This window comes from Equus asinus, chromosome 18 (genome assembly GCF_041296235.1).
Source record: "Equus asinus isolate D_3611 breed Donkey chromosome 18, EquAss-T2T_v2, whole genome shotgun sequence".
NCBI classification, from domain to species: domain Eukaryota; kingdom Metazoa; phylum Chordata; class Mammalia; order Perissodactyla; family Equidae; genus Equus; species Equus asinus.
The window spans coordinates 30,617,002-30,644,688 of NC_091807.1; the positions used below are offsets into that span (position 1 = coordinate 30,617,002).

The following is a 27,687-nucleotide window of genomic DNA, read 5'->3' on the forward strand; positions in this document are numbered from 1 at the left end:
GTACATATAGCAACTATTAATTAACCTAAAAGGAGATATTAATAGCAACATGATTATAGTAGGGGACCTTAACACCTCACTTACATCAATGGATAGATCATCCAAACAGAAAGTCCACAAGGAAATAGTGGAACTAAACAAAAGACTAGACCAGACAGACTTAATATATATATACAGAACACTCCATCCAAAAGCAGCAGAATACATATTCTTCTCAAGTGCACATGAAACATTCTCAAAGACAGACCATGTGTTGAGAAACAAAGCAAGCCTCAATAAATTTAATAAGACTGAAATCACATCAAGCATCATTTCCAACCATAATGCTATGAAACTAAAAATCAACTACAAGAAAAGAGCTGGGAGGGGCCGGCTTGGTGGCACAGCAGTTAAGTTCACACGTTCCATTTCAGCAGCCTGGAGTTCACAGGTTTGGATCCCAGATGCAGACATGGCACCTGTTGGCAAGCCATGCTGTGGTAGGCATCCCACATATAAAGTAGAGGAAGATGGGCATGGATGTGAGCTCAGGGTCAATCTTCCTCAGCAAAAAAAGAGGAGGATTGGCAGCAGATGTTAGCTCAGGGCTAATCTTCCTCAAAAAAAACCAAAACACAAAAACAAAAGAAAAGAGCTGTGAAAGCAACAAATATGTGGAGGCTAAACAACATGCTACTGAACAACCAATGGATTGCTGAAGAAATTAAAGGAGAAATAAAAAAAATATCTGGAGACAAATGAAAACGAAAACACACCACACCAACTCATATGGAATGCAACAAAAGCAGTCCTAAGAGGGAAATTCAGAGCAATACAGGCCGACCTTAACAAACAAGAAAAATCTCAAATAAACAATCTTAACAAACAAGAAAAATCTCAAATAAACACCTAAGAGAACTAGAAAAGAAGAACAAACAAAGCCCAAAGTCAGAAGAAGGAGGGAAATAATAAAAGTAAAAGCAGAAATAAATGAAATTGAAACCAAAAAAAGAGTAGAAAGGATCAATGAAAAACTAAGAGCTGGTTCTTTGAGAAATAAACAAAATTGACAAACACTTAGCCAGGCTCACTAAGAAAAAAAGAGAGAAGGCACAAATAAATAAAATCAGAAATGAAAGAGGAGAAATTACAACAGATACCACAGAAATACAAAGAATTATAAGAGAATAGTATGAAAAACTATATGCCAACAAACTGGACAATCTAGAAAGAATAAATTCTTAGACTCATACTACACCCCCAAACTGAGCCAAAAAGAAATAGAGAATCTGAATAAACAAATCACAAGAGACTGAAACAATAATCAAAAACCTCCAAAAAAATGAAAGTCCAAGACCAGATGGGTTCTCTGGAGAATTCTACCAAACATTCAAAGATTTAGGACTTATCCTTCTCAAACTATTCCAAAAAGTTGAAGAAAATGGAACTCTTCCTAACACATTTATGAGGCCAACATCACTCTGATCCCAAAGTCAGACAAGGACAACACAAAGAAGGAAAATTACAGGCCAATATCGCTGATGAACATAGATATAAAAATCCTCAACAAAATATTGGCAAACCGAATACAGCAATACATTAAAAGGATCATACACTATGATCGAGTGGGATTTATACCAGGGATACAGGGATGGTTTAACATCAGCAAAGTAATCAATGTGATATACCACATTAACAAAATGAGGAATAAAAACCACATGATCATCTCAATAGATGCAGAGAAAGCATTTGACAAGATTCAACAGCTGTTCATGATAAAAACTCTCAATAAAATGGGTATCGAAGTACCCTAACATAATAAAGGTCATATATGACAAATCCATAGCCAACACTATAGTCAACAGGGAAAAACTGAAAGCCATTCCTCTGAGAACAGGAACAAGACAAGGATGCCCACTCTGGCCAGTGTTATTCAACATAGTGCTGGAGGTTTTGGCCAGAGCAATTAGGCAAGAAAAAGATGTAAAAGGTATCCAAATTGGCAAGGAAGAAGTGAAACTCTTGTTGTTTGCAGATGACATGGTTTTATATATAGAAAACCCTAAAGAATCCTTCAGAAAACTATTAGAAATAACAACTACAGCAAAGCTGCAGGGTACAAAATCAACTTACAAAAATCAGTTGCATTTCTATACTCTAATAACAAACTAACAGAAAGAGAACTCAAGAATACAATCCCATTTACAATCGCAACAAAAAGAATAAAATATCAGGAATAAATTTAACCAAGGAGGTAAAAGACCTATACAATGAAAACTCTAAGACATTATTGAAAGAAATCAATGATGACATAAAGAAATGGAACGATATTCCACGTACATGGATTGGAAAAATAAACATAGTTAAAATGTCCATACTATCTAAAGCAATCTACCAATTCAGTGCAATCCTAATCAGAATCCCAGTGACGTTCTTCACAGAAATAGAACCAAGAATCCTAAAATTCATATGAGGGAATAAAAGACCCCAAATAGCCAAAGCAATCCTGAGAAAAAAGAAAGCTGGAGGCATCACAATCCCTGACTTCAAAACATATTACAAAGCTACAATAATCAAAACAGCATGGTATTGGTACAAAAACAGACACACAGATCAATGGAACAGAACTGAAAGCCCAGAAATAAAACCACACATCTATGGACAGCTAATCTTTAACAAAGGAGCTAAGAACACACAACAGAGAAAGGAAAGTCTCTCCAATAAATGATGTTGGGAAAACTCAACAGCCACGTGCAAAAGAATGAAAGTAGACCATTATCTTTCTCCATACAGAAAGATTAACTCAAAATGGATTAAACACTTGAAGGTAAGATGTGAAACCATAAAACTCCTAGAAGAAAATGTAGGCAGTAGACTCTTTGACATCATTCTTAGAAGGATCTTTTCGAATACCATGTCTACTCAGGCAAGGGAAATAAAAGAAAAACAAACAGGGCTTCATCAGCCTAAAGAGCTTCTGCAAGGCAAAGGAAACCATGAACAAAACAAAAAGACAACCCACCAACTGGGAGAAAATATTTGCAAATCATATATCTGACAAGTGGTTAATCTCCAAAATACATAAAGAACTCATACATCTCAACAACAAAAAAACAAACAATTCGATCAAAAAAATGGGCAGAGGATACGAGCAGACATTTTTCCAAAGAAGATATACAGATGGCCAACAGGCACATGAAAAGATGTTCAACATCACTAAACATCAGGGAAATGCAAATCAAAACTACAATGTGGTATCACATTACATCTATCACAATGGCTATAATTACCAAGACAAAAAACAACAAATGTTGGAGAGGATGTGGAGAAAAGGGAACCCTGATCCACTGCTGGTGGGAATGCAAACTGGTGCAGCCAATTTGGAAAACAGTATGGAGATTTCTCAAAAAACTTAAAATAGAAATACCATATGACCCAGCTATCCCACTACTGGATATTTATCCAAAGAACTTGAAATCAACAATTCAAAGAGACTTATGCATCCCTATGTTCATCTCAGCGTTATTCACAATAGCCAGGATGTGGAAGCAACCCAAGTACCCAATGATCGATGAATAGATAAAGAAGATGTGGTATATATATACATACATACACACACACACACACACACACACACACACACAATGGAATACTATTCAGCCATTAAAAAAATGACAAAATAATTCCATTTGCAACAACACTGATGGAACTTGAGGGTATTATATTAAGCGAAATAAGCCAGACAGAGAAAGACAAACACCGTATGATTTTACTCATATGTGGAAGATAAACAAATACACAGACAAAGAGAACAGATTAGTGGTTACCAGAGGGGAAAGGGGTTGGGGGGGTGGACATAAGGGGTAAAGGGGCACAAATATATGGTGACTGACAAATAATAATGTACAACTGAAATTTCACAATGTTATTAACTGTTAGGACCTCAATAAAATAAGATAAAATAATCCAAGGCCACAATGCTGTGAGGAGACCAGGTACGGATGTTCTGGCCCACAGTTCCGGGTGAAGTCTGAGCTAACAGCTAGCATCAACTGCCAGATGTGTGAGTAGACACTTCTAGGTGATTGCTGTTCCAGCTATAGTGTTATCCCCAGACTTTAAGCCTTTCCCAATGAGGCCCCAAATACGTATGTCATCTTGGCTGTACTCTTTCCAAATTCCGGACCCACAGAAACCATAAGCATAAGAAAATGGCTGTTTTAAACTACTAAGTTTTAGAGTTGCCTGTAATGCAGCAATAAACAACTAGAAGGAGAAAAATCACGTGCATAAAGAACTTAGGGTACAGCTTACTGTGGGAATTTTCAAAACAAAGAGAGTATATTCAGATGAGGTAATTCAGGGACCTCACCCTAAATTCCAGAAAGAAAGAAAAAAGCACCGAAGAGTGCTGAAAAGCAGGCAGAAACTGGAGGGGATGTGATCCTTGAAAGACAACACAAGGAGTAGGATCCACTTTTATATAGCTTTTCCCCCTGCACAACCCCTAACCTCCCACGCCCAGTCAAGTGAGCCCCTGTGGTATAAAATGGCTAAAACTTGAGCAAAAAGCCAGTCTATCTGGCTTAAGGTATCAGAGGGTGGAGTTCAGGATTACCAGAGCAGCTGGAAAATGAATAGGGAAATCTTGGAGAGGTGTGAGTCACAGTAGGGAGCCCCAAACACTTTAATATAAATTCTCTTTAAATACCTAGCTAGCCCATGATCAGCACATGCATGGTGGAGACTCCAAGGAACTCAGCGTAAAAAAATAGCTGGAAGGCTAAAATAACTAAGCAGAGATTTCAGCTGCTGCCTACTGCAAGACATTTTGAAGTCTGAGTTCCACCAAGTCAGAGGAGATTAGACAATACCTTGGGATTTCCATACCCTAACAAAGTGTAAAACCAGGTCTCCATAATTCTAAAGTGATCAGCCAGTATTTTAACTGCCTATCAGAATAAAAAGTAACATTCTTCAGATGAAGATAAATGAACCCAGAGTATCTACAATGTATCACCCACAATGTCCAATATATAGTAAAAAAAAAACTAGTAGACATTCACAGAAGCAGAAAAATTGTGATCTATTTTCAAGGAGGAAAAAAAAAGCAGTCAATAGAAACAGATCCCAAAATGACTCAGATATTGAAATTAGCAGATAAGGACTTTAAAGCAGCCAGTACAAACACATTCAAAGACTTAAAGGAACATGATCAAAATAACTGAACTGATGGAATCTCAATAGAGAAAGAGAAACTTTTAATGTAAATTTTAGAACTGAAAATCACAGTATTTGAAAATTAAAATTAGCTAGATGGGCTTAATAGATTAGAGATAGTAGAAGAAAATGACAGTAAACTTGAAGAAAGATCAAAAGAAATTATCCAATCTAGAAAGCAGGAATTTTTTTTTTAATTGGAAAAAAAAAAAAGGAACAGAGCCTCAGTGAGCTGAGAAACACTAGTAATTGGTCTAATATTTGTCTAATTGGGTCCCAGAAGAAAAGACAGAAAAAGGGAGAAAACATATTTGAAGAAATAATGGCTGATAATTTCCCAAATTTGGTGAAAAATATTAATTACAAATCCAGGATGCTCAGCAAACTCCAAGGAGGATAAATAAAAGGAAATCTTCATAATCAAATTGCTGAAAACCAGAGATAAAAAGAAACACTTGAAGCAACTTTAGGAAAAACATCAACACATTACATACAGGGGTGGGAGAACAATATACATGCTAGCTGGCTTCTCATCAGAAACAATGGAGGCCAGAAGGAAGTGGAAGGACATTTTTAAAGTGCTTTAAAAAAAAAAAACAATCAATCCTAAACTCTATACCCAACAAAAATATTTTTCAAAAGTGAGGGTGACAGCAATTCTACTCCTATCTATCCATCCAAGAGAAATGATAACATACATCTACACAAAAACTCGTACACAAATGTTCATCTTACTCTCAATAGCCAAGGAATGCAGCAGTCCACCATACATCAACTGATAAATGGACAAATAAATTGTGGGATATCCATACAATGGAATACAAATTCAGTAATAAAAATGAATGAGGTACTGATACGTGTTAGAATATGAATGAACCTCAAAAATATTATGCTAAGACAAAAGCCCCAAAATTGTATCATTCCATTTACATGAAATGTCCAGGTGAGGCAATTCTATAGACAGCAAGTAAATTTGTAATTGCCTAGTTTTGAGGGGAGTAGAATAGGGAGTGACTGCTAATACGCACAAGGTTCTAAAATTAGACTGTGGCAATGACAGTACAATTCTGTAAATACATTATTAAAAATCACTGAATTGTACATTTAAAACAGATGAATGTCATCATATGCATATTGTATCTCAATAAAGTTTTTTTTAATGAGGATAAAATAAAATAAAAATATTTTCAGGTAAACAAAAACTGAGATAATTCATCACCAGATCTGCACTAATAAAATGCCAAAGGAAATTCTTCAGGTTGAAGAGAAATGACACCAGATGAATCTCAGATCTACAGGAAAAAATGAAAGATACCAGAAATGATCAATATGTGGATCACTATGAAAGATTATTTTTTATTTTCTTCTCTTTATTTAAAAGACAACTACTTAAAGCAAAAATTACAACATTGTAGGGGTTGGCCCGGTGGCATCGTGGTTAAGTTTGTGTGCTCTGCTTCGGCGGCCTGGGGTTCACAGGTTCAGATCCTGGGCATGGACCTAGCACCACTCATCAAGCCATGCTGAGGTGGTATCCCACATAAAACAGAGGAAGACTGGCACAGATGTTAGGTCAGCAACCATCTTCCTCAAGCAAAAAAGAGGATTGGCAACAGATATTAGCTCAGGGCAAATCTTCCTCACAAAGAAAAAAGAATTACAATGTTGTATAGAACGTCCACAAAGATAAATTTATTTCTAAACAACATGTTAGTGATATTTTCAAGTAATATGCTTAAATGCATATGGGCATTTGCATACTGATGCTTAAATGAATGCAGGTGAAAAATCTCAAAGTAATGGGTCCAACTGTTAATCTGAAAAAAAGTACAATAAATATACTACCGAAGGTCCGAACACTGGAAACACAGACTGGGAGACAATATCTGCAAAGCAAGCATCTGGCAAAGGACTTTTATCACAATATAGAAAGAACTCCTAAACATTAATAATAAAAAGAAAAAATATAGGCAACAAAAATGTGCAAAAGACTTGAACAGACTTGAAATGGGCAAAAGACTTAAAAAGACAATTAATGACTCAAAAGCACATAAAAAGGTATTCAACATCATTAGTCATCAGTGAAATACAAATTAATGAAATATCACACAGCCACTAGAATGCCTAAAAGTAAAAAGACTGACAACACTAATGTTGGTAAGGTCGTAGAACAACTGGAAACCTCATACATTTCTGGTGGCAGTTTCTTATAAAGTTAAAAATAAACCTCCCTATAACCCAGCAATTTCATTCCTAGGTATTTACTAAGGTAAGTAAAAACACATGTCCACACACAAAGACTTGTACAAGAAAGTTTGTAGCAGTTTTATTCATAATAGCCCCAAACTGAAACAACCCAAACATTTATCAACAGAAGAATGGATAAACAAATTATGATGGATTCATACAATGGAATACTACTCAGCAACAAAAAAATGAACTGATAACCACACAGAAAAAAAATCTCAAAAACATGATTTAAGTGAAAGGCGGCAGAGATAAAAGAGTATACACTGCATGATTCCATTTAAATGAAGTTTAAGAAGAGGCAAAACTAATCAATGGTCCCAGATCTCAGAACAGCGGCTGCCTGAGGACTGACTACAAGGGAACTTTCTTAGGGTGATGAAAATGTTCCATATCTTTTTTTTTTTTAAAGATTTGCACCTGGGCTAAGCTCTGTTGCCAATCTTCTTTTTTTTCCTTCTTCTTCTCCGGAAAGCCCCCCAGTACATAGATGTATATTCTAATTGTAGGTCCTTCTAGTTGAGTTATGTGGGATGCTGCCTCAGCATGGCCTGACAAGCGGTGCCATGTCGGTGCCCAGGATCCGACCCGGTGAAACCCTGGCCTGCTTAAGTGGAGCACATGAACCTAACCACTAGGCCATGGGGCTGGCCCCAAAATATTCTATATGTTGAGTAGGATAGTGGTTACCCAAGTACACAAATTTATCAAAAGTCATTGACGTGTACACTTAAGATCTGTATATTTTACAGCATGTAAATTTTACACAGGGAAAGTTTTTAAAATTTTATCATTCAGATATGCTTTAGTTGCATTAAAGTCTTACCCTGTATGCACGATGGGCACGTTTTATCAAGCTATTCTGCAGGCACGGTAATGAACTATTATCAAAGATTAAATATTAACTAATTAAAAGAAAGTACAGGGAAGGTTATCATGAATACAAGACAATGTCTGAAGGTTAAAACATAAGTCTTATTTCCTATTACAAAATTCATTTCCCATATAATAACCTATTATAAATACTTCTATAAGCAGAAAATATATTACTATCTCCACACACTGATTTCGGATATGTCATAATCTACTCCCTCCTGGGGCTTCAGATGGAGGGTCAGGGACGAGTTGGGGCTGAAAAACATCAAACAAAGTAATATAAATAATTTCTAAGAAGGAAATGCACAGCATCCTAATAAAGAATAAAGGGGAGATCTATTTTAGAATGGGTGGTCAGGGAAAGCCTCTCTGAATAGGTAACATTTGGCAAAATTGTAAAACATACTGAAATTCAAAAGCTGAGTAAAGTTAATTAGGTTAAAGAGAAGCAAAAGAAGTAGGGCAGGGAGAGGGAACTTTGTACACAAAGCCCCGAAGTCCCTTCGGTACCAGCAAGGAAGAGTTAGCTGGTACCAAAAAGAATCAGGATATGTTAAGTCAGTGGAGCAAGTGGCTTCGAATAAGTTTGAGGAGAGACAGGTAAGGGCCAGACCACATTTCGGGTTAACATGGACTTCATGAGAGATCTGGGGTTTCACTGACTTGTAACGGGAAACCAACTGAAGAACTTCACAGAGAAAAGGAGCCGAGGCACCAAGAGCCCCAGCACTATGGTAAACACTTAGGAGAGCAAAGTGAGGGGAAAGGGCTCATGTGTTAAAAACTAACACTCTCGACGGGGAAGACTGACTTTCATGTGGGTTTTATTATTGATATTTACCAAAAGATAAGCATATTTTATCATGACACAGTCTTGATTTAATGGAAACTAACAATACTAACACTGGCTCCCTGGCTTAAAGTACAAACAAGTACACTAGATTTAATATAAGATGATAGGTCTTTGGAGACTTAATGAAGGCAAAGACTACCTAGAGAAAAGCTAAATGTTCAATAAGAGAATAAATGATTATGCAAAATAGTTTACTTAATGCAGACATTAAAAAATCTATTTTTGAATAACATTTAATAGCATGAGTAAATTGTAATGACTACGTGAAAACAGCAGATTATTAAAACTGTATAGCATTACTTCCCTTTTAGAAAAAAGAATTAACAGTATACAAATGTAAACACATACATATGTAGAAATACTGGAGGACAAACACCAGTGCTTACATAATACTGTCATGTACATGGGTCATGGGATCATGTGTTTGTTTTGCTTTTTCGTCTATTTTCAAGTTAGCTGCACTGAGCATGAATCACATTTTTTAAAATACAGTTTTAAAAAGTTATTGTAATTAACACAATAAATTGTTGATTCTTCTTGCCTGTTGAGAAACCTCATACATGATGTAATGTCTGTAACTGCTTTTAACAAACTTACAAAGATTTTTTTGAGCTCAAGTAAATTATTGGTATACTCTCCCACAAAACTGATGCTTGTATCAATTAAAAAAAAACAAGATTAGGAGTGATCTCAGCAACATGACAGAGTGAGTGGTTTTCTTTATCTCTCCCCCTTCAAACTACAACTAAATGGACATTCATTATCAACGGAGGATACTCACGCAGCACCTCAGGACGCCTGAGAGGCCCGTGCTGCTATACATCAGAAGATGAATGGACTACCGCTGGGGAGGAGGTGGAGATAGGTGAAAACTCTCTGGCCCCCAGACAGCCTAGGACCTGAGAGTGACTCTCTCCTGGCTGATAGGCTCACAGCACTGCCACAGCCCCGAGGGCAGGCGTGTGCATCAGTGCAACTGTGGAAACAGGTGACTACAGCCCTAAGCCCCCCATGATTGTCCTGTGGACCAGTGGGAAAATTCACAGTCCCACAGTGGCCACAGGGAGAGTCTGTGGTTGGCCCTAGTGGAGAGGCCCCACCCACCAAGCACTAAGGCTGGGCGACCTCAGGGCAGGAGTGGCTCAGCTGGGTGAGCTACCTACCAGGTGCATTAAACACCCATAGCTCTGCTGTGGCCCTGAGAGGGCAAGTGAGATCCAGCAGGAACATATGAATGGGTGAGGACAATCCAGAGCCCCAAAGTGACTGCTCCTTTGTCCGGAGGAAAATCCACAGTCCCACAGCGCCCAGGGAGAGTCTCTACTCGGTCCTAGTGGAGAGGCCCCACCCACCAAGCACAAAGGCTGGGCAACCTAAGAGCAGAAGTGGTACAGCCAGACGAGCTAACTGCCAGCTGCATTAGATGCCCATAGCTCTGCTGCACCTACAGTGAACAAGAGAGATCCAGCAGGACCAGATGGTGGCAGAGCTGTAAGTTTGGGCAAACCAGCTCCCAGCTGCTGCAAAAGCCCATAACACCGCTGCAGTCCCTTAAGGAGGCAGTGTGTCTAGGTGGGTCTGTGGCAGCAGGTGGCAGCAACCTGAAGCCCCCGTGTGATTGTTCCCACAGTTGACGGGAGACCCCACAGGGTGACTGCGGCCCCAAGGAGGGGCCCAGGCTCAGTCAGGAACAGCTGACAGGGACCCTGGTCGGTGCAGACTACACAGCTGCTGCCCCCTCCCAAGCGCAAGTGGAAGCAGTAACCAAACTCTATCTCTATGTGGAGGCACAAATTCACACCATCAAGCAGTATGACAAAATATATTAAATCTCAAGAACAAAAGGAAAATGATAAGTACCCAGAAAATAATCCCAAAGACACAGAAATCTATAACCTAAATGACAAAAGAATTCAAAATAGCTATCATTAAAAAACTCAATGAGTGAAAAGAGAATACAGATAGACAACTCAATGAGTTCAGGAGCTATGTTACAAAAGAGCTTGATGCTATAAAGAAGAACTAATCAGAAATGCTGGAGATGAAAAACACAATGGAGGAGATTAAGAAAAATCTGGACTCCCTGAACATAAGGGCTGATATTATGGAGGACAGAATTAGCAGTCTGGAGGATAGGAATATGGAAATGCTTCAGATAGAAGGGGAGAGAGAACTAAGACTAAAAAGAAATGAAGAAACTCTCCAAGAAATATCTGAATCAATTAGGAAATGCAACATAAGGATTATAGGTATCCCAGAGGGAGAAGAGAAGGAGAATGGAGCAGAAAGCTTGTTCAAAGAAATAATAACTGAGAACTTACCAAACCTGGGGAGAGAGCTGGATATCCATGTGACAGAAGCTAATAGATCTCCAAACTTTATCAATATAAAGAGCGCAACCCCAAGGCATACAGTAGCGAAGCTTGCAAAAGTCAACGACAAAGACAAAACATTAAGGGCAGCAAAGTAGAAGAAAATAACCTACAAAGAAACCCCATGAGGCTGTCAGTAGATTTCTCCGCACATATCTTACAGGGTAGGAATATCTTACAGTGGAATGATATATTCAAAACTCTGAAAGACAAAAACTTGCAACCAAGAATACTCTATCCAGCAAAAATATCCTTCAAATATGGTGGAGAAATGAAAACTTTCCCAGATAAACAAAAGTTAAGGGATTTCCTTGCCACAAGACCCCCCCCCCCCCCTTACAAGAAATGCTCAGGAAGGCCCTCATACTTGAGGAAAAAAAGAAAAGGAAAGGGGTTACAAAACCCTGAGCAAAGGAGATAAGCAGAAAGACAAAATCAGAAAACTGCAGCTCTCCATCAGAACAGGTTAGCAAATGCTTAAGTAAAACATTAAAGATAAAGGGAAGGGAAACACCAAGAATAAATACAATTTTGTCATTTTAACCCAAACTCACAACACAAGAAGAAAAAAATATGTGACAATAACAACCTAGAAGGGGAAGAGGAAAGGGATGGAACCAGCTTAGTCTAAGGAAATAAGAGGCTATCAGAAAATAGACTATCTCATCTATGAGATGTCTTATATAAACCACGTGGTAACCACTAAACAAATAATTAAAACAGAGACACAAATTACATATAAGAAGAAAATCAACACAGAAAACTACCTAACTGAATTGGTAGTCCGAAATTCATGGGACAAGAAACAAAGGAAATGCAGGAGAACTGGAAAAGGAGTAATAAAATGGCAGCATTAGGCCCCCACATTTCAATAATCACTCTAAATGTAAATGGATTGAATTTTTCAATCAAAAGACACAGAGTGGCTGGATGGATTAATGAACAAGACCCAACAATATGCTGCCTCCAGGAAACACACCTCAGCCCCAAAGACAAACACAGACTCAGAATGAAGGGTTAGAAAACGATATTTCAAGCTAGTAGTGAACATAAGAAAGAAGGTGTTGCCATACTTATATCAGACAAAATAGACTTCAATGCAAAACAGGTAAAGACAGACAAAGAGGGATAGTTTATAATGATAAAAGGGACACTCTACCAAGAAGACATAACACTTATAAATATATATGCACCCAAGACAGGAGCACCAAAGTACGTAAAGCAACTATTAACAAAACTAAAAGGAGATATTAACAATAATACAATAATAGTAGGGGACCTCATCAACCCACCTATACCAATGGATAGATTATCCAGACAGAAAGTCAACAAGGAAATTGTAGAATTAAATGAAAAACTAGACCAGATGGACTTAACAGGGACACAGGGATGGTCCAACATCTGCAAGTCAATCAACGTGATACACCACATTAACAAAATGAGGAACAAAAACTACATGATCATCTCAATAGATGCAGAGAAAGCATTTGACAAGATCCAACATCCATTTATGATAAAAACTGTCAATAAAATAGGTATAGAAGGAAAGTACCTCAATATAATAAAGGCCATATATGACAAACCCACAGCCAACATCATACTCAATGGGGAAAAACTGAAAGCCATCCTCCTGAGAACAGGAAGAAGACAAGGATGCCCACTACCACCACTCTTATTCAACATCGTACTGGAAGTTTTGGCTAGAGCAATTAGGCAGTAAAAAGAAATAAAAGGAATCCAAATAGGCAATGAAGAAGTGAAACGCTCACTGTTTGCAGACAACAGGATCTTATACATATAAAATTCTAAAAAATCCATTGGAAAACTACTAGAAGTAATCAACAATTACAGCAAAGTTGCAGGATACAAAATCAACTTACATAAATCAGTAGCGTTTCTATAGTCTAACAACGAACTAACAGAAAGAGAATTCAAGAACACAATCCCATTCACAATTGCATAAAAAGAATGAAATATCTTGGAATAAATTTAACCAAAGAAGTGAAAGACCTATACAATGAAAACTACAAGACTTTCCTGAAAGAAACTGACGACGACCTAAAGAGACAGAAAGACATTCCAGGCACATGGATTGGAAGAATAAACATAGTTAAAATGTCCATTCTACCTAAAGCAATCTACAGATTCAACACATTTCCAATTAGAATCCCAATGACATGCTCCACAGAAATAGGACAAAGAATCTTAAAATTGATATGGGGCAAGAGAAGACCCCAAATTGCTAGAGCAATCCTGAGGAAAAAGAACAAAGCTGGAGGCATCACAAGCCCTGACTTCAAAATATACTACAAACCTATAGTAATCAAAACAGCATGGTACTGGTATAAAAACAGGCACACAGAGCAATGGAACAGAACTGAAAGCCCAGAAATAAAACCACACATCTATGGACAGCTAATCTTCGACAAAGGAGCTGAGAACATACAGTAAAGAAAAGAAAGTCTCTTCAACAAACAGTGTTGGGAAAACTGGACAGCCACATGTAAAAGAAGGAAAATAGACCGTTCCTTTTTTCTTTTTTTAGAGATTGGCACCTGAGCTAACAACTGTTGCCAATCTTCTTTTTTTTTTCTGCTTTTTCTCCCCAAATCCCCCCAGTACATAGTTGTATATTTTAGTTGTAGGTCCTTCTAGTTGTGCCATGTGGGATGCCACCTCACCGAGGCATGACAAGCAGTGCTGTGTCCATGCCCAGGATCTGAACCAGCAAAATCCTGGGCCGCTGAAGCTGAGAGCTCAAAGTTAACCACTCGGCCATGGGGCCGGCCCCCAAAATAGACCATTCTTTTACGCCACTCACAAAAATAGACTCAAAATGGATCAAAGACTTAAAGGTAAGACCTGAAACCATAAGACTTCTAAAAGAACATACAGGCAGTACACTCTCTGACATCAGTCTTAAAAGGATCTTTTCAGACATCATGTCTTCTCAGACAAGGGAAACAATAGAAAGAATAAACAAATGAAGTTTCAGACTAAAGAGCTTCTACAAGGCAAGGGAAAACAGGATTGAAACAAAAACACAATCCACCAACTTGGAAAAATTATTTGCAAATCATATATCCAACAAAGGCTTAATCTCCATAATATATAAAGAACTCACACAACTCAACAACAAAAAATCAACCTGATCAAAAAATGGCCAGGGGATATGAACAGACATTTCTCCAAAGAAGATACACAGATGGCCAAGAGGCACATGAAAAGATGCTCATCATCACTAATCATCAGGGAAATGCAAATCAAAACTACACTAAGATATCACCTTACACCCGTTAGAATGGCTAAAATAACCAAAACAAAAAACAACAAATGTTGGATAAGTTGTGGAGAAAAGGGAACCCTCATCCACTGCTGGTGGGAATGCAAACTGGTGCAGCCACCATGGAAAACAGTATGGAAAGTTCTCAAAAAATTAAATATAGAAATACCCTATGTCCCAGCCATCCTACTACTGGGTATCAGTCCAAAGAACTTGAAATCAGCAATTCAAAGAGACCTATGCACCCCTATGTTCATCGCAGCATTATTCACAATAGCCAAAACGTGGAAGAAACCTAAGTGCCCATCGATGTATGACTGGATAAAGAAGATATGGTGTATATATACAATGGAATACTACTCAGTCATAAAAAAGGATAAAATTGTCCCATCACAATAACATGGATGGATCTTGAGGGTATAATGTTAAACGAAATAAACCAGGCAGAGAAAGACAATCTCTGTATGACTCCACTCATATGTGGAAGATAAACAAACATGTGGACAAAGAGAACAGATTAGTGGTTACCAGGGGAAAGGGGGGATCGGGGAGTGACAGAAAGAGTGAAATGGTGCACCTACAATATGACTGACAAATAATAATGTACAAGTGAAATTTCACAAGGTTGTAAACTATCATAACGTCAATTTAAAAAATTTTAAATTTTAAATTTTAAAATTTTAAAAAAACAAGATTATTGAACCAAACTAATGGATTGCTAGTCTGACTCATAAGTCTTATAGCAATTATTCCTATTACTAAAAGAGGCAACTCCCTATAAAAGAAAATATAAACCCTTCTTATAGGGCATTTTAAGTGATTCAACTGTCAAAATTTCATTTCCAAAAATTCAGTTTGGGAAACCAAAGGACATCTGCAAAACCAAGAAGAGAAAACAATTACTACACACCAACATGATCTGAGCAATTTCCGTATGCATCAAAGTCCCAAATAACATATCTAATTCACAAATTTTTCCTTTAATCAAACTTCTATACTACCATCTGTTTGTTCATCCATCTCTTCACTAATTGCTAAATGCTACTAGTGTTAGGCAGTGCATAGATAAAAACGATTCAGACACTCAGCGTAGAGAATCGTCTAGTTAGGGACACTGTCAGAAGAACAAATAATTGCTTTACAATATGTGCTATAATACACATTCACTATGGGCCATAATACAAAAGTGGTATAACAGAAATATGAAAAAAGTGTTACAGGATACTATTTGCCAGGAAATAAAACCTGATAGAGGAAGAACAAATTTATCTGAGTTTTGAAGCATGAATAGGAGTTTGACAGATGAAAAAGGAATAAAACATGCAAAATTATGTAGGCCCAGAAAAGAAGAGGGTAGAGTTTAAGTTATTTCAAAAAGTGATGATTAACCTGTTTGGAATAAGACTGTGAAGGATTTTTCAGCCCACTCAAGTCTGAATTCTATACTCTAAGCCAGGGATTAGCAAACTTTTTCTGTAAAGAACCAAACAGTACACGTTTTTGGTTTCCCAGGCCAAACAACCTCTGTCACAACCACTCAACTCTGCTGCCATAGCATAAAAGCAGCCACAGACAATACGTGAACAAAGGAGCATGGCTGTCTGCTAATAAAACTTCATTTACAAAACCAGTAGCAGGCCAGACTTGGCCCACAGGTCATAGTTTGCAGACCTCTGCTCTAAGCAAGAGGGCACCACCAGAGGCTTGTAAGCAGGGAAGGAACAAGATAAGCTATGTGATTCAGAAAGATAGTTCTAGTGCCAGCAGTGTGGAGGAGGGACTGAAGAGAAATGTTAAAGACATCTGCCCTCATTCCAGACAGGAAGAGAATACGGAGAACGTGCCTAACGACATATTGGTACAAGCTAACAAAAGGGTTTTTATTTGAAAAATATTAAAGTGGTATTATCAATAGGCAGGGAGGGGCTAAGAACGACTATGGTTGGGTGGCCAACAGTTGGTGAGACACCACTAACTAAAACAAGAAGGGGAGAATGGGAGACGAGTTTAAGTGTGATATATTATGCATAACGTCACACGCATACGACAGAAGGACATTCAAGTGGAGACGTACATACCACAAACGTACAGAAACCAGTGAAAGAGTGGCTTAAGACAGAAACACAGATTAGAGGTTCGCAGTAATTAAGTGGTAACTGAAGTCATAAGGGCAGCTGGCATCTCTGGGAGAAAACACGGCAGAAGAGTGAGGCTCAATTCAGAGCTCACCTCTACCCACTCATTCCTTCCTTGAACTACCGTGTGCCAGGCACTACAGGAACCGACGCACAGAAGAGTACTGAATCAGCACAGAACTCCTCTAGAGCACGCACTGAATATTCACAGAACAACTCCTACGAGTAAGGCAGTGTGGGGAAAATAAACATGAATAAAACTTAGCCCTCATCATTAAGGGATTTACAAACTAGGAGGAAAATCAATTAACACTTCTTAAAATTAAATTACAATTATCTGTTACAAAAATCAGGAGATTAACAAAATAGAAACACCATTTAAGACATTAGGTCTACACAGCCAGAGCAAAACAAGTTGACTCAAATGAAACGAAAACAAAATCTACACGTGCCCCACTATTACTACTACTACTAGCTATTAGTTATAGGGTGCTTACAGGTTACAGACCACTCCATTCTACCCTCAGAAAAACTCCTTTCGTGGACTATTCCATTGAATCCTCACGGATACTCTAATGCGGTTACTATTATTGCCTCATATTACTGAAAAGGTTTAGAGAATGACTTGCCCAAGGTCACACAGCTAGGAAGGAAGCCAGCCAGGATTTTCACTGAAGTTCAGATCTGATTCCAAAATCTGTGCTCATGACCTTTACATTATACCGCTGCTCATCACAGTTTCACAGCATTTCTCGCATTCAGACTTCATGAGGAGAACGTTACTGTTGCACTGACCGTGGTGAAGAGAGCGAGAAGAACAAGGTGGAAGAGAAACAGCCCCAATTTAGAGGAACACTGTGATCACTGGAAATACAAGAAAGCAGTCCAATGAGGTCTGCAAGATCGTGGTGATTACTGCTGATTCAAATCTTGTCAAAGGAGTCTGGAGAACACAGTTTTGGGGTTGCTATAAATCTGGTTTCTAGGTACTCACAGTGTGAATATTTTATAGGCCTTAAAATCCAACAGCATGAATTATTCAGAGATCTAAGTACTTTTGGAAAAGACATTTTACATACTTAATCTCAGGGAATGCTTATCTGCCTTCTGACATATAACAAAAATAAAATATCCTAAGTGCCACCAATTTTGGTAAAAGATTTAAATCTAAAAACCAAAGTAAAAGATAGGGAGAACAGATTTTTGACGAGACTAATTTTATAACTACATAGCTTCCCCCAGTCATATCCTTAACAACTTTTTTATTTTTTTTTATTTTTTTTTAAAGATTTTATTTTTTTCCTTTTTCTCCCCAAAGCCCCCCAGTACATAGTTGTATATTCTTCGTTGTGGGTCCCTCTAGTTGTGGCATGTGGGATGCCGCCTCAGCGTGGTTTGATGAGCAGTGCCATGTCCGCGCCCAGGATTCGAACCAACGAAACACTGGGCCGCCTGCAGCGAAGCGCGCGAACTTAACCACTCGGCCACGGGGCCAGCCCCTCCTTAACAACCTTTAGTTAATTCCAAACGTGGATTATGTGGTGAATCCTCCCCGCCACAGCTTCTCTGTGCAGTTGATTCGGATTTCGATATCCAGTCTCAGATCCATACATCCAACTACCTCCCTGCCTGACATCCGCTGGCTGTCCGAAAGTCACCCCCAAATCAACATTCCGAACCCAAATTCCTGATCTCCTCCTCCAAACTTGATTCCATTCCAGGATCCCCTACAATGAATAAACCACCATCCATCCATCTGTACAAGGCAGAAACGCAGGCGTCATCCTTGTAACTTCTTTCTCACCTCCTCCAATCCACTATCTGATTATGCGTCCTAAATACCTCCCAAGTCTACCTTCTCTCCATCTCCTCCACCACCATGACCTGAGCGCCACTCTCTCACCTGTCCCCGTAGAGCAGCCTCCCAACTGTTCGAGCCACAGCCACTCCTGCCCCCATCAATATGTTCTCCATACTGCAGCTGGAACGATTTTAAAAAAAGCACAAACCCTCCTGCTTAAAACCTTAATTACCTTCCCATTTGTTTGAAGCTAAAGACAAAACTCTATAGCACAGCCAGCCCTTACTTGTCCCAGCTTTCTCTGATAACATTTTCTCCTGTCTCTTTCCTCCAGTCACCCTGGGTTCTCTTTTACTGCCTCATGCTTGCTAAACTGCGCCATCTAAACCCACACACCCTCTGTATGATACCTTCCATCCGAGCTCACCCAGTTAACTCCTATTCAGACTGCCAGATGCCAGCTTCGTTGTCACTTTTCAACTCAAACATCAGCTTTCCCTTCATTCATTCAACATCTATTTACAGAGTGTCTACTACATGCCAGGCATTGTTCTGGACACTTAAGATACATCAATGAACAGATAAAAAGCACTGGCTACATGGCGCTTCAGGCAAGGGGGAGAGAAAATAAACATAACTTAAGAAGTAAATTATATACCACGTTAGAAAGTGGTAAGTGCCATGGGGGAAAAAACACAGCAGAGTAAGGGGCATTGGGAGTACAGGCCATAGTGGGGCCAGTTGAAGGGTCAAACTGGTGGTCAAGGTGGGCCCCGCCGAGAAGATGACAGCTGAGCAAATACTTGGAGGTGGGCAGAGAGTCAGCCATACAGATATCCGACAGAGAAGAGCACCAGGCAAAGGCCTCAGGCAGTGCCTGGCTACTGTGCCAGGAGCAACACGGAAGCCAGTGTGGCCCAGGGGAATAAGTGAGAGGGGAAAGCAGGAGAAAACAACATCAGAGAGGTAACAGGGGCAACGAAGGGTAGTTAGAGAGCTACACAGGCCACCGTGAGAACTTTGGTTTTTACTGACTGAAATAGGGAGCCAGAAGAGTTCTGAGCGGAGTGACTACATTTAAAAGGATCCCGAAGGGTGCTGTGGGGAGACTGCAGGGGTAAGAGTGGAAAGAGAGACCTGTGAAGAGGCTGTTGAAATAATCCAAGTGAAAAACAAAAACTGACTTCATGACCTCCTGACTCCACGATCAGATCTAACCCCCCAAGTATTTCATTATTAATCTTATGATTTAATACCTACCTCCCCATGGAGAGAGCAAGATCCATGAAGGACAGTCCAAGTCCATTTCTGCTCACTGTAGTCTTCCCGGAGCCTAGCACTGTGCCTGGCACACAGCAGGCACTCAGACACTTGTTGAATAACTGAATCTAACTACCATAGCCTTCGAATTTTGAAATGCAATACATATCTCACTTTCCTGTCACAAAAACAAATACAGTCAACTTTATACCTAGGTTTATTTAAACTGATAATTTGTAGAAGCCGATAATAAGAAACATCATTTTGGTGAAAGAAATAAATTCTGTTGTGACAATATATTTAAATATATTATTTCTTAAAATCATCCTCCCTGCTCCCCAAGTCCATATTCTGCCAGAATTTTCTCTCTAAAACTCAAGATTGGATCACGCCATTCACTGAAAAACTTCCAACAGCCTGTGAGATAAAGTCCAAAATATACAGTGTACTTACAATCTTCCCCTAACATAGATTTCTTATCTCACTATCTTGACACTCTATACTCCAGCCACAAAGAAAGAGAAGGGAGACGGGAGCCAATACTTATTCAATACCTACTGTCAGGCAAATTGCTAAATTTTCTATATATCTATACTATATATATATATATATATATATATACACACACATCTCTTGTCTACAGGCAAACTCCCAACTCAACCTTCAGAATACACATCAAACATTTTCTTCTCCAGGCAGAATTAGTGTAAATGCTTTCATGAGCAGTTTTTGTTTTGTTTTAACAATAGTACATCAATCGTAGAGCAATTATTTTGTGCGTATGCTTGGCAAATGGTATTCAAATAATGTCTGGGAAAAAAATGAGCATGGGAAACCCTGCTTCCAGTACCAGCTCTGACATTCTCTAGCTGTGTGACACCAGCCTATGAGAAGGATGGACTAAATCAGTGGTTTCCAAACACAGGTCCACGGACCAGTGCCAGGCTAACTTCATAGTAACTTGGAGAGTTTAAGAGAAAAAAAGGCAACTGGAACCCACCTTCCCAAAGATCAGAATGTCAAGACTAAAACCAGGTTATCTATTTTTTAAAACTCCTCAGGTAAACCTAATCCTCACAAAGTTTTGGAATCACTACACCAAATTACCTCAAGAGTCCCTTCCATTGCCAAGATTCTAAGCATCATCACCTCTCCAGCACTGAGGCAGCCTCCAACAGCAATATGAGCTAGAAACTTCAAAGGATTTCACCATTAATTTCATCTATGTCAAACCTTAACAATTAACAAACCAAGTGAAATTTGTACGCATTTACTCATCCTGGCTTCAAAAAAAATTTCCTTTAAGGCCCAGTGGGCCAATTGGAGAAATACGACAAGCCAGACATTAGAGGATGTTACAGAATTATTTTCTTGAATGTGATAATGACAGAACTGTGCTTATGTAAAGAGAACGAACTTTTGGTTAGCAGACGCAACCTCACATACGTAGGGGTAAAGTGTCAATGTCAGCAACACACTATCAAATGGTTAAGCAAAGAAAAAATGATACAGCAAATATGGCAAAATGTTAAAATATTGAATCTACTGTTCAACTTTTCTGTATGTCTAAAACTTTTTGTAATAAAAAGTGAAAAAATAGAAAGGCATTCTATCATGAATTGCCACCTGAACGCAGACTGCTACAAATCCAAGAGCTGATCCAGCCATGGCAAAATTCCACTCAGTCTCTGAGGCCATCTTTACCTAGGCTCCCCAGCAGGAGCCCTGCTCAGGCAACTCTGCATCCTCTGGGATTGCTCAGTAAATGGTCTACTCCCCAGTTCAGAGAAATTGGCTCCAGGTCACAGCTTTCAACCCACACGGGTGAAAGGAAACCCTCCTGGTAAGCAGTACTGGGAAAGCAGTACTGGGAAAGCAAAGGCCTCAGTAAGAATATTTCCAAAGGGCTCAAAGGAAGTGGACACCTTGAAGTACCAAGGATCATCTTCCATCTTTAGCCACCACAGAGGCAGCTGAAAGTGCCGACTTTGGGGTTAGCACTGCCCTGGGCCCCCTCCTACATTCAGCACTTCCCAGCTGTGCCTGCCTGGCCAGGCTCATTTATCCATTCTACTCCTCATGGAATAGCTGCTATGTGCCAGGCACTGTTGGAGCTTTAAACTTCCCTAGGCACTGGTCTCCTAGGGTGATGACAGCATGTCCCTCAGAAAGTGAGAATTAGTAAGAACAGCAGTGTCCAGCACATGTGATCACTCAATACCGTCAACCACTACCTGCCAAAAAGATGGTTCACATACATATGACTGCTTTGTAGAGGGCACTCTGCTCTTGGTAGTACTGCTATCACTCTTTGGTCAAGAAAAACTATTACTATTTCTGGGTAAAGATGGCAGACCGTACATAAGCATCTCATTTTGCTTCCTCCTGAAACTTCACTAAAACTACAATAAAAGGAGTTTTTAAAAAGTCATAAACCCCTAATGATAGGGAGAACAGAAGAGGAGGCAAGATCAAGAAAATTTTGCAAGCGGGAAAGCAGATGGACAATGGTAACTGACTCAACACACGCAAGAAAGCTGAATTCCCAAGCCAGCAGCGGGGAGGGCTAAGAAGCAACCCAGTAAGGACCTGGGGGAGCAGTCAGAAGGGAGATGCCCAGATCCTGTCCCTTTTCTCTTCATGGTGCTAGCAACTGCTTCTTCCACATCCTGGCAGAAGTCTGAGGTTTTTTTCTCTATTTCGTGTGTTCTGGATTGGGGGATACCAGGCACAATGGAAGATGCAGGTATCATACTGAAAGCTGGACATAAGGGACCGTTGTTCCTCTGTTCTGGCTCAGGAGACCGGCAGCCAGATCCTTTCCTTCTAGATAGGAAGCTGGAAAACTATGCACAGAAAGAAAACTTAAAATCATTATAACCTCAGAGATAAAAGAACATACATATCTATTAAACAAGCATAGGATGCTACCACAAGAAACATTCAGAGACTAAAAAATAGCCTTTGGAAACTAAAAACGTGACTGTGGAAATTTTTTTAAAAATCCAAATAGAAGCATTGGGAAAAAAAAGTTAAGAAAATCTAGCAGTAAGTAGATAGACGGAAAACAGAAGACGACAGGTAAGAAAATTCAGACTTTTAAACAGGTTCATATCTAAATAACAGGTGCTTCAGAAGAGAGAATACAGAGAAAAGAGAAGGGAGAAAATAACAAAATACTTCAAGAAAATTGCCCCAGAAGAGAAGTTGTATTTCCAGATTTAGAGGGCCAGTTAAATACTCAATCTAATGGATCAAAACAGACCCACACTAAGACTCATCATTTTAAATTTCAAAACACTGGGGTCAAGGGGTGGATTCCATAAGTTTGCAGAGAGAACAAAACAGGTCACATACAAAGGATCAGGAATCATAATAGCTTGGAATTGTCAACATCAACACTGGAAGCAAGATGACAATGGAGCAATACTTCAAAATTCTGAAGGAAAATTATTTCCAACTAAAATTCTATTACCACTCAAAATATCAGTTGAGCATGAGGACAGAATCACAACATATTCAGACAGGCAAAGCCTCCAAAAAATGTAACTCTTCTTGTCAATAAGCTTCTGTGGTATGAGTGCCACCAGAGAGAGTAAATCAATAAAAGAGAATCCCAGAAAGATCCAACACGGCAGAACTGAAGAGAATCCAGCTGTGCCCGAGACAAGGAGGATAACCAGGCCAGACTGAGGCAGTGTAACTGGAGACAGACATGTCCCAGCTGCTAAACCAGCTTTTTAACCTGAGGACTGAATGCCCCGTGAACCTGGCCCAGATCCATTCCTATCTGTACTCAGCTGGGCTTGGCTTGATCTTGATCATCTGCTGATGCAGTTCCTGCTCGCCTTCCAAGTCCTGCAGCCGCCATCAGCAGAGGCCACTCACTTCCCTCACAGAAGGTTTCTGCTTTGACTCACCCTGATAACTGCAGGCAGGCCACGGTGAGCTAAAAGGCAGAAAACACCAAGCGGCGCAGTCCCTCTGACTGCATTTCTGCTGTCCTTCCAGGACCTGGTCACACTGGAGCCCTCCAGGTGCCCTGACGGTGGTGAACCCTGTTTCCCAAGACTCGCCCACGACACTGCCCACTGACCTCCTCAGACACGGCCCCTGCAAAGAGTCAGGAAGGCGGAAGCCACTCTGTTCTGCTCATCTTTTCCTGAAAGGCTTCATCTAATAGTGACAATATTGTCCTGTCCTTACACAGTCAGGTTTGTGCTTAGAATTATGTAACAAAATTTTAATCTCCAGTCTTGAAAGCTCTGGCATTTTTTAATAAGCCTTTTTGGACCTGAGCTGTGCTCTGGGGAAAATAACTTTGTTATCACAGTTTATTTAATGAGAAATCCACTGTTAATAAAGACATAGCTTACAGTTTGTAAGATACGAGTTTAAGTGCAGAAATTAATAAGGTGTTATGATTTTTTAGCCTGGTAGAAAAGATTAATCCCAAAGGTATTATGATTTTGTTGCCCTGTGGAACATTAACCAATTATATCTAACTCAGCAATTTTATTGAGACATTCCTTTCCCTACAGACCACAAAAATATCTATTCCTTAAATCCTCTTCAAACCAGCTCCTTGTGGCACTCTCAGTAACAACTAAATAAAACTCAGAAACATGCTCAGTATCTATTTGTATGGGAAGTGTTTTTAACACTACTCATTCAAAACTAAATATATCATTTAGGATGTGTGTGTGTGCGTGCATTTAAGTATACATGTCTAAACATACATACATGTAAAGCTTACTTTTAAAAGAGAGAAAGATTAACCAAAAAAATCAGAATAGAGCCTATCTCTGGAAGAAAGACAAATATTTTGTTTCTTAATGTGGTCGTACATACAATGATGATCACTGCAAAAGTATTCTTTAAATTATATATATGTACTTTATACACACATTTTTTGTGCCTGAGATACACTTCACAGTAAAGAAACATTTAAAAAGAGAACAAGAATTTTTGTTACTGTTGACTATTCAAGGGAATTACCACCAGACGGTATTACACAAAATATGGTCTGTTCACATTTTCTCTTCCTGAAGGCCCTCTCTATTCATTCCTGCCAAGCCAATCAACTGAGTCAATATAACCCTAAAGTCAACACCAGTAAGTGGTAACAAGGTGAATAAATTCGCCATTATTTAGCCTGGTCCTCAAAATTTCCTTGATCCAGTCTCTAAATATAAAAGGACACAAAGATTCTACGAAATGCATTTAAATCAAACAGAATTAGCTACTGCCTTTAAATTACAAAATCTTTTAAGTCACAAAAAGATCCCTGGTGAAAAGAGCATTAAAATTATACTGAAGTACAATGATCTGTTTAAATTATCTACCTGAAACGTATCCTCCAATGCCAAAAGGATTTTCATGCAACAAGGCTGTTAATGGCTAAAACCCAGAAACAACCACAATGTCCATCAGTAAGGGACCCATAAAATACATCAGAATACACCCAAACAATGGCATAGTATGCAGCATTTTAAAAATGAGCTCGATGCACATATGCTGAAACGGCAAGGTGTCCTTACACTAAGTCAGTTGCCCAACAGTATAATGGGATGATCTCCTCCCAGGGAGCGGAATTGGGGATGTGGAAGACGCAAAGCGAAGAAACAAGGAATTCCAACTTTTTACTTGATATTCTTCTGTAAAATTGAAAAAAAATTTACAATCTGATGTATTACTGTAATCACTTAAAAGGAGCAAATACGAATAAATAAGTTCTTTATCTTGGACTCCAGAAGTGAATTCAGAAAAGACTGGCCAGTTAAGGTGGCCTAATGCTGGTCGCCAGAGGAGGACGGAAAAGAGAGGGCGTGTCTCCGAAAACGATCTCCTCCCCCTGCTCTTATCAAACCTGCTTTTCCTGAGACATCAATATTCAAGGTAACTCTTTTCACCTTAAGAAGGAAGAGTCTTGCAACACTATTATCGGTAAGAACGTTTAACGTTTGTTCTACGTCTGAAACCTACGCAGGTCTGAAAGAAGGGAAGACAAATAAGAAGTGACTGAAGATGATGGAAAAGAAATGGGACAAGCCTGGGAGAAAGAGGCTCGGGAACTGTCAAGAAAAGGGACTTACAGTACAGGCAGGTGAAGAGTTTGAGAAAAGGGGTGGGACACTCCAAGAAGAGACATCCACGTCTTTGAGAGGCATAACGCTGATTACACAATCGGAGGCTTGACCACCCCCAAACACACACACACACACACACACACACACACACACACACACGGCACCAGCAGCGGGGAGGGCGCACAGTCGATCTCATCACTGCTTGGACTTTAAAAAGGTCACATATTCACCTTTCAGATTAAGCACCTCCCAGCGATTACCTCGGAAGCCAATATCTTGCTTCAAAATCAAAACGGTCTTCCCAGCACCACGACCACGACTTCACGGGCGACTCTGCTGCCACCCAACTGAAGGGACACTCCACGCCCGATGAGTAATTCCCCAGGAACGGTGATCCTCTCCCATTTCCTCTCCCCACCTCAGTCCCTCGCTCGTAAGGACCGGGTCGGAAAAGTCCGACGACACGGACGCGCCCCCAGCGACGGTGCAGAGGGCGCGGCGTCCCCGGCTCGCCCCGACGCCCGGCGCGGCCGTACGCGGTCTCTCCCCGGCCCGTGGCCCCAGGAAGCGGGCGGACCCGAGAGGAACCCCTTCCAGACTTCCCGGCGAAACCGTCCGACCGCGAGGTCCCTGCCCGCCAAGGGCGGGTCGCCGCGCGTCACGGCCACCGTCTGCCCGAAGACGCGGGCGGGTCCGGAGGAGGAGGCGGAGGCCCCTGCCCCGCAGGCCGCCGGGTGACCCGAGGGCCCCTCCGCACCGAAAGGCCGGGCCGGGCGGGCCGGGGGCGCCTCCCCACGCGCGCGAACCCCCCGCGAGCCCGAGAGCGCCGACCGCACTCACCGGCTTCCCCGACTCCAGGCGCACGCGCAGAGGACGAGGCGGCGGCGCCGCGGCCGGGCGGGCGTCCTCGGTTCCACCTCAGCTGCGGGAGCCGGGCGCGGACCGCAGGCGTGAGGCGAGGGCGCCGGCGGGGCGGGGCGCGGCGCCGTGCGCACCGCGGCAACCAATCGGCGCGCAGCAAGTGGCCGGCCGGGGGCGGGGCGGGGGCTAAGGGGCGGGGCGATGCGCCGCCGCTCCGCGGGCTTCCGGGACCTGCCGGCTTCTCTCGGCGCTTTAGGATTCTTGGCCGCGTGGACTCCTGGGGTGCTCTGGGCGGCGGCCGCGGCCCGGCTCCCACCGCTGCGGTTCTGCCCGAGCACTTCAAGTGCAGCCTCCGTGAGATCACGTGCGGGGATCCCAAGACTCAGAGGGCGGGGACTCTCTTTGCCTGTAGGCTCGGCGGCGTTGGCCGTGAGCTGCCCACGGTAGGGCGCGTGCTCGGGGAAGGTTGGCAGGAGCTGAAGGGCTGCAGAGATGCCCCTTTCTAATCTCTGCCGCTCAGAATGGAGGCCCAGAAAGTGAAGTTACTCTTTCAAGGCTACCACCTAGTGCTGTATGTAACCCGAGGTTACAAACGCAATACGACTGGCCTTATAATTCTATCTTGATGCTTCTCCTTGCCATCCACCCAGATTTTTGGCTTTCTTATAGTCGGGTCCCTGCCTACTGTCTCTTTTAAAGACACTGCATCTT

The 27,687-nt window shown here is 40.7% G+C and overlaps 1 protein-coding gene across 10 annotated transcripts in view; it reads right to left on the reverse strand.

The window, feature by feature from the left end:
- The window catches only part of TMEM50B (transmembrane protein 50B), a 58,789-nt gene extending 31,466 nt beyond the window's left edge, over positions 1 to 27,323 (reverse strand). The window contains exon 1 of one of the 10 annotated variants that reach the window (XR_011495389.1): positions 26,956 to 27,094. The gene's annotated coding sequence lies outside the window, so the exon portion shown is untranslated. Of the gene's footprint in view, positions 1 to 26,345 lie in introns of all 10 variants that reach the window. The other 9 variants (XR_011495388.1, XM_070488800.1, XM_070488798.1 and 6 more) reach the window with 9 other exon arrangements.
- Positions 27,324 to 27,687: the final 364 nt, after the last annotated feature.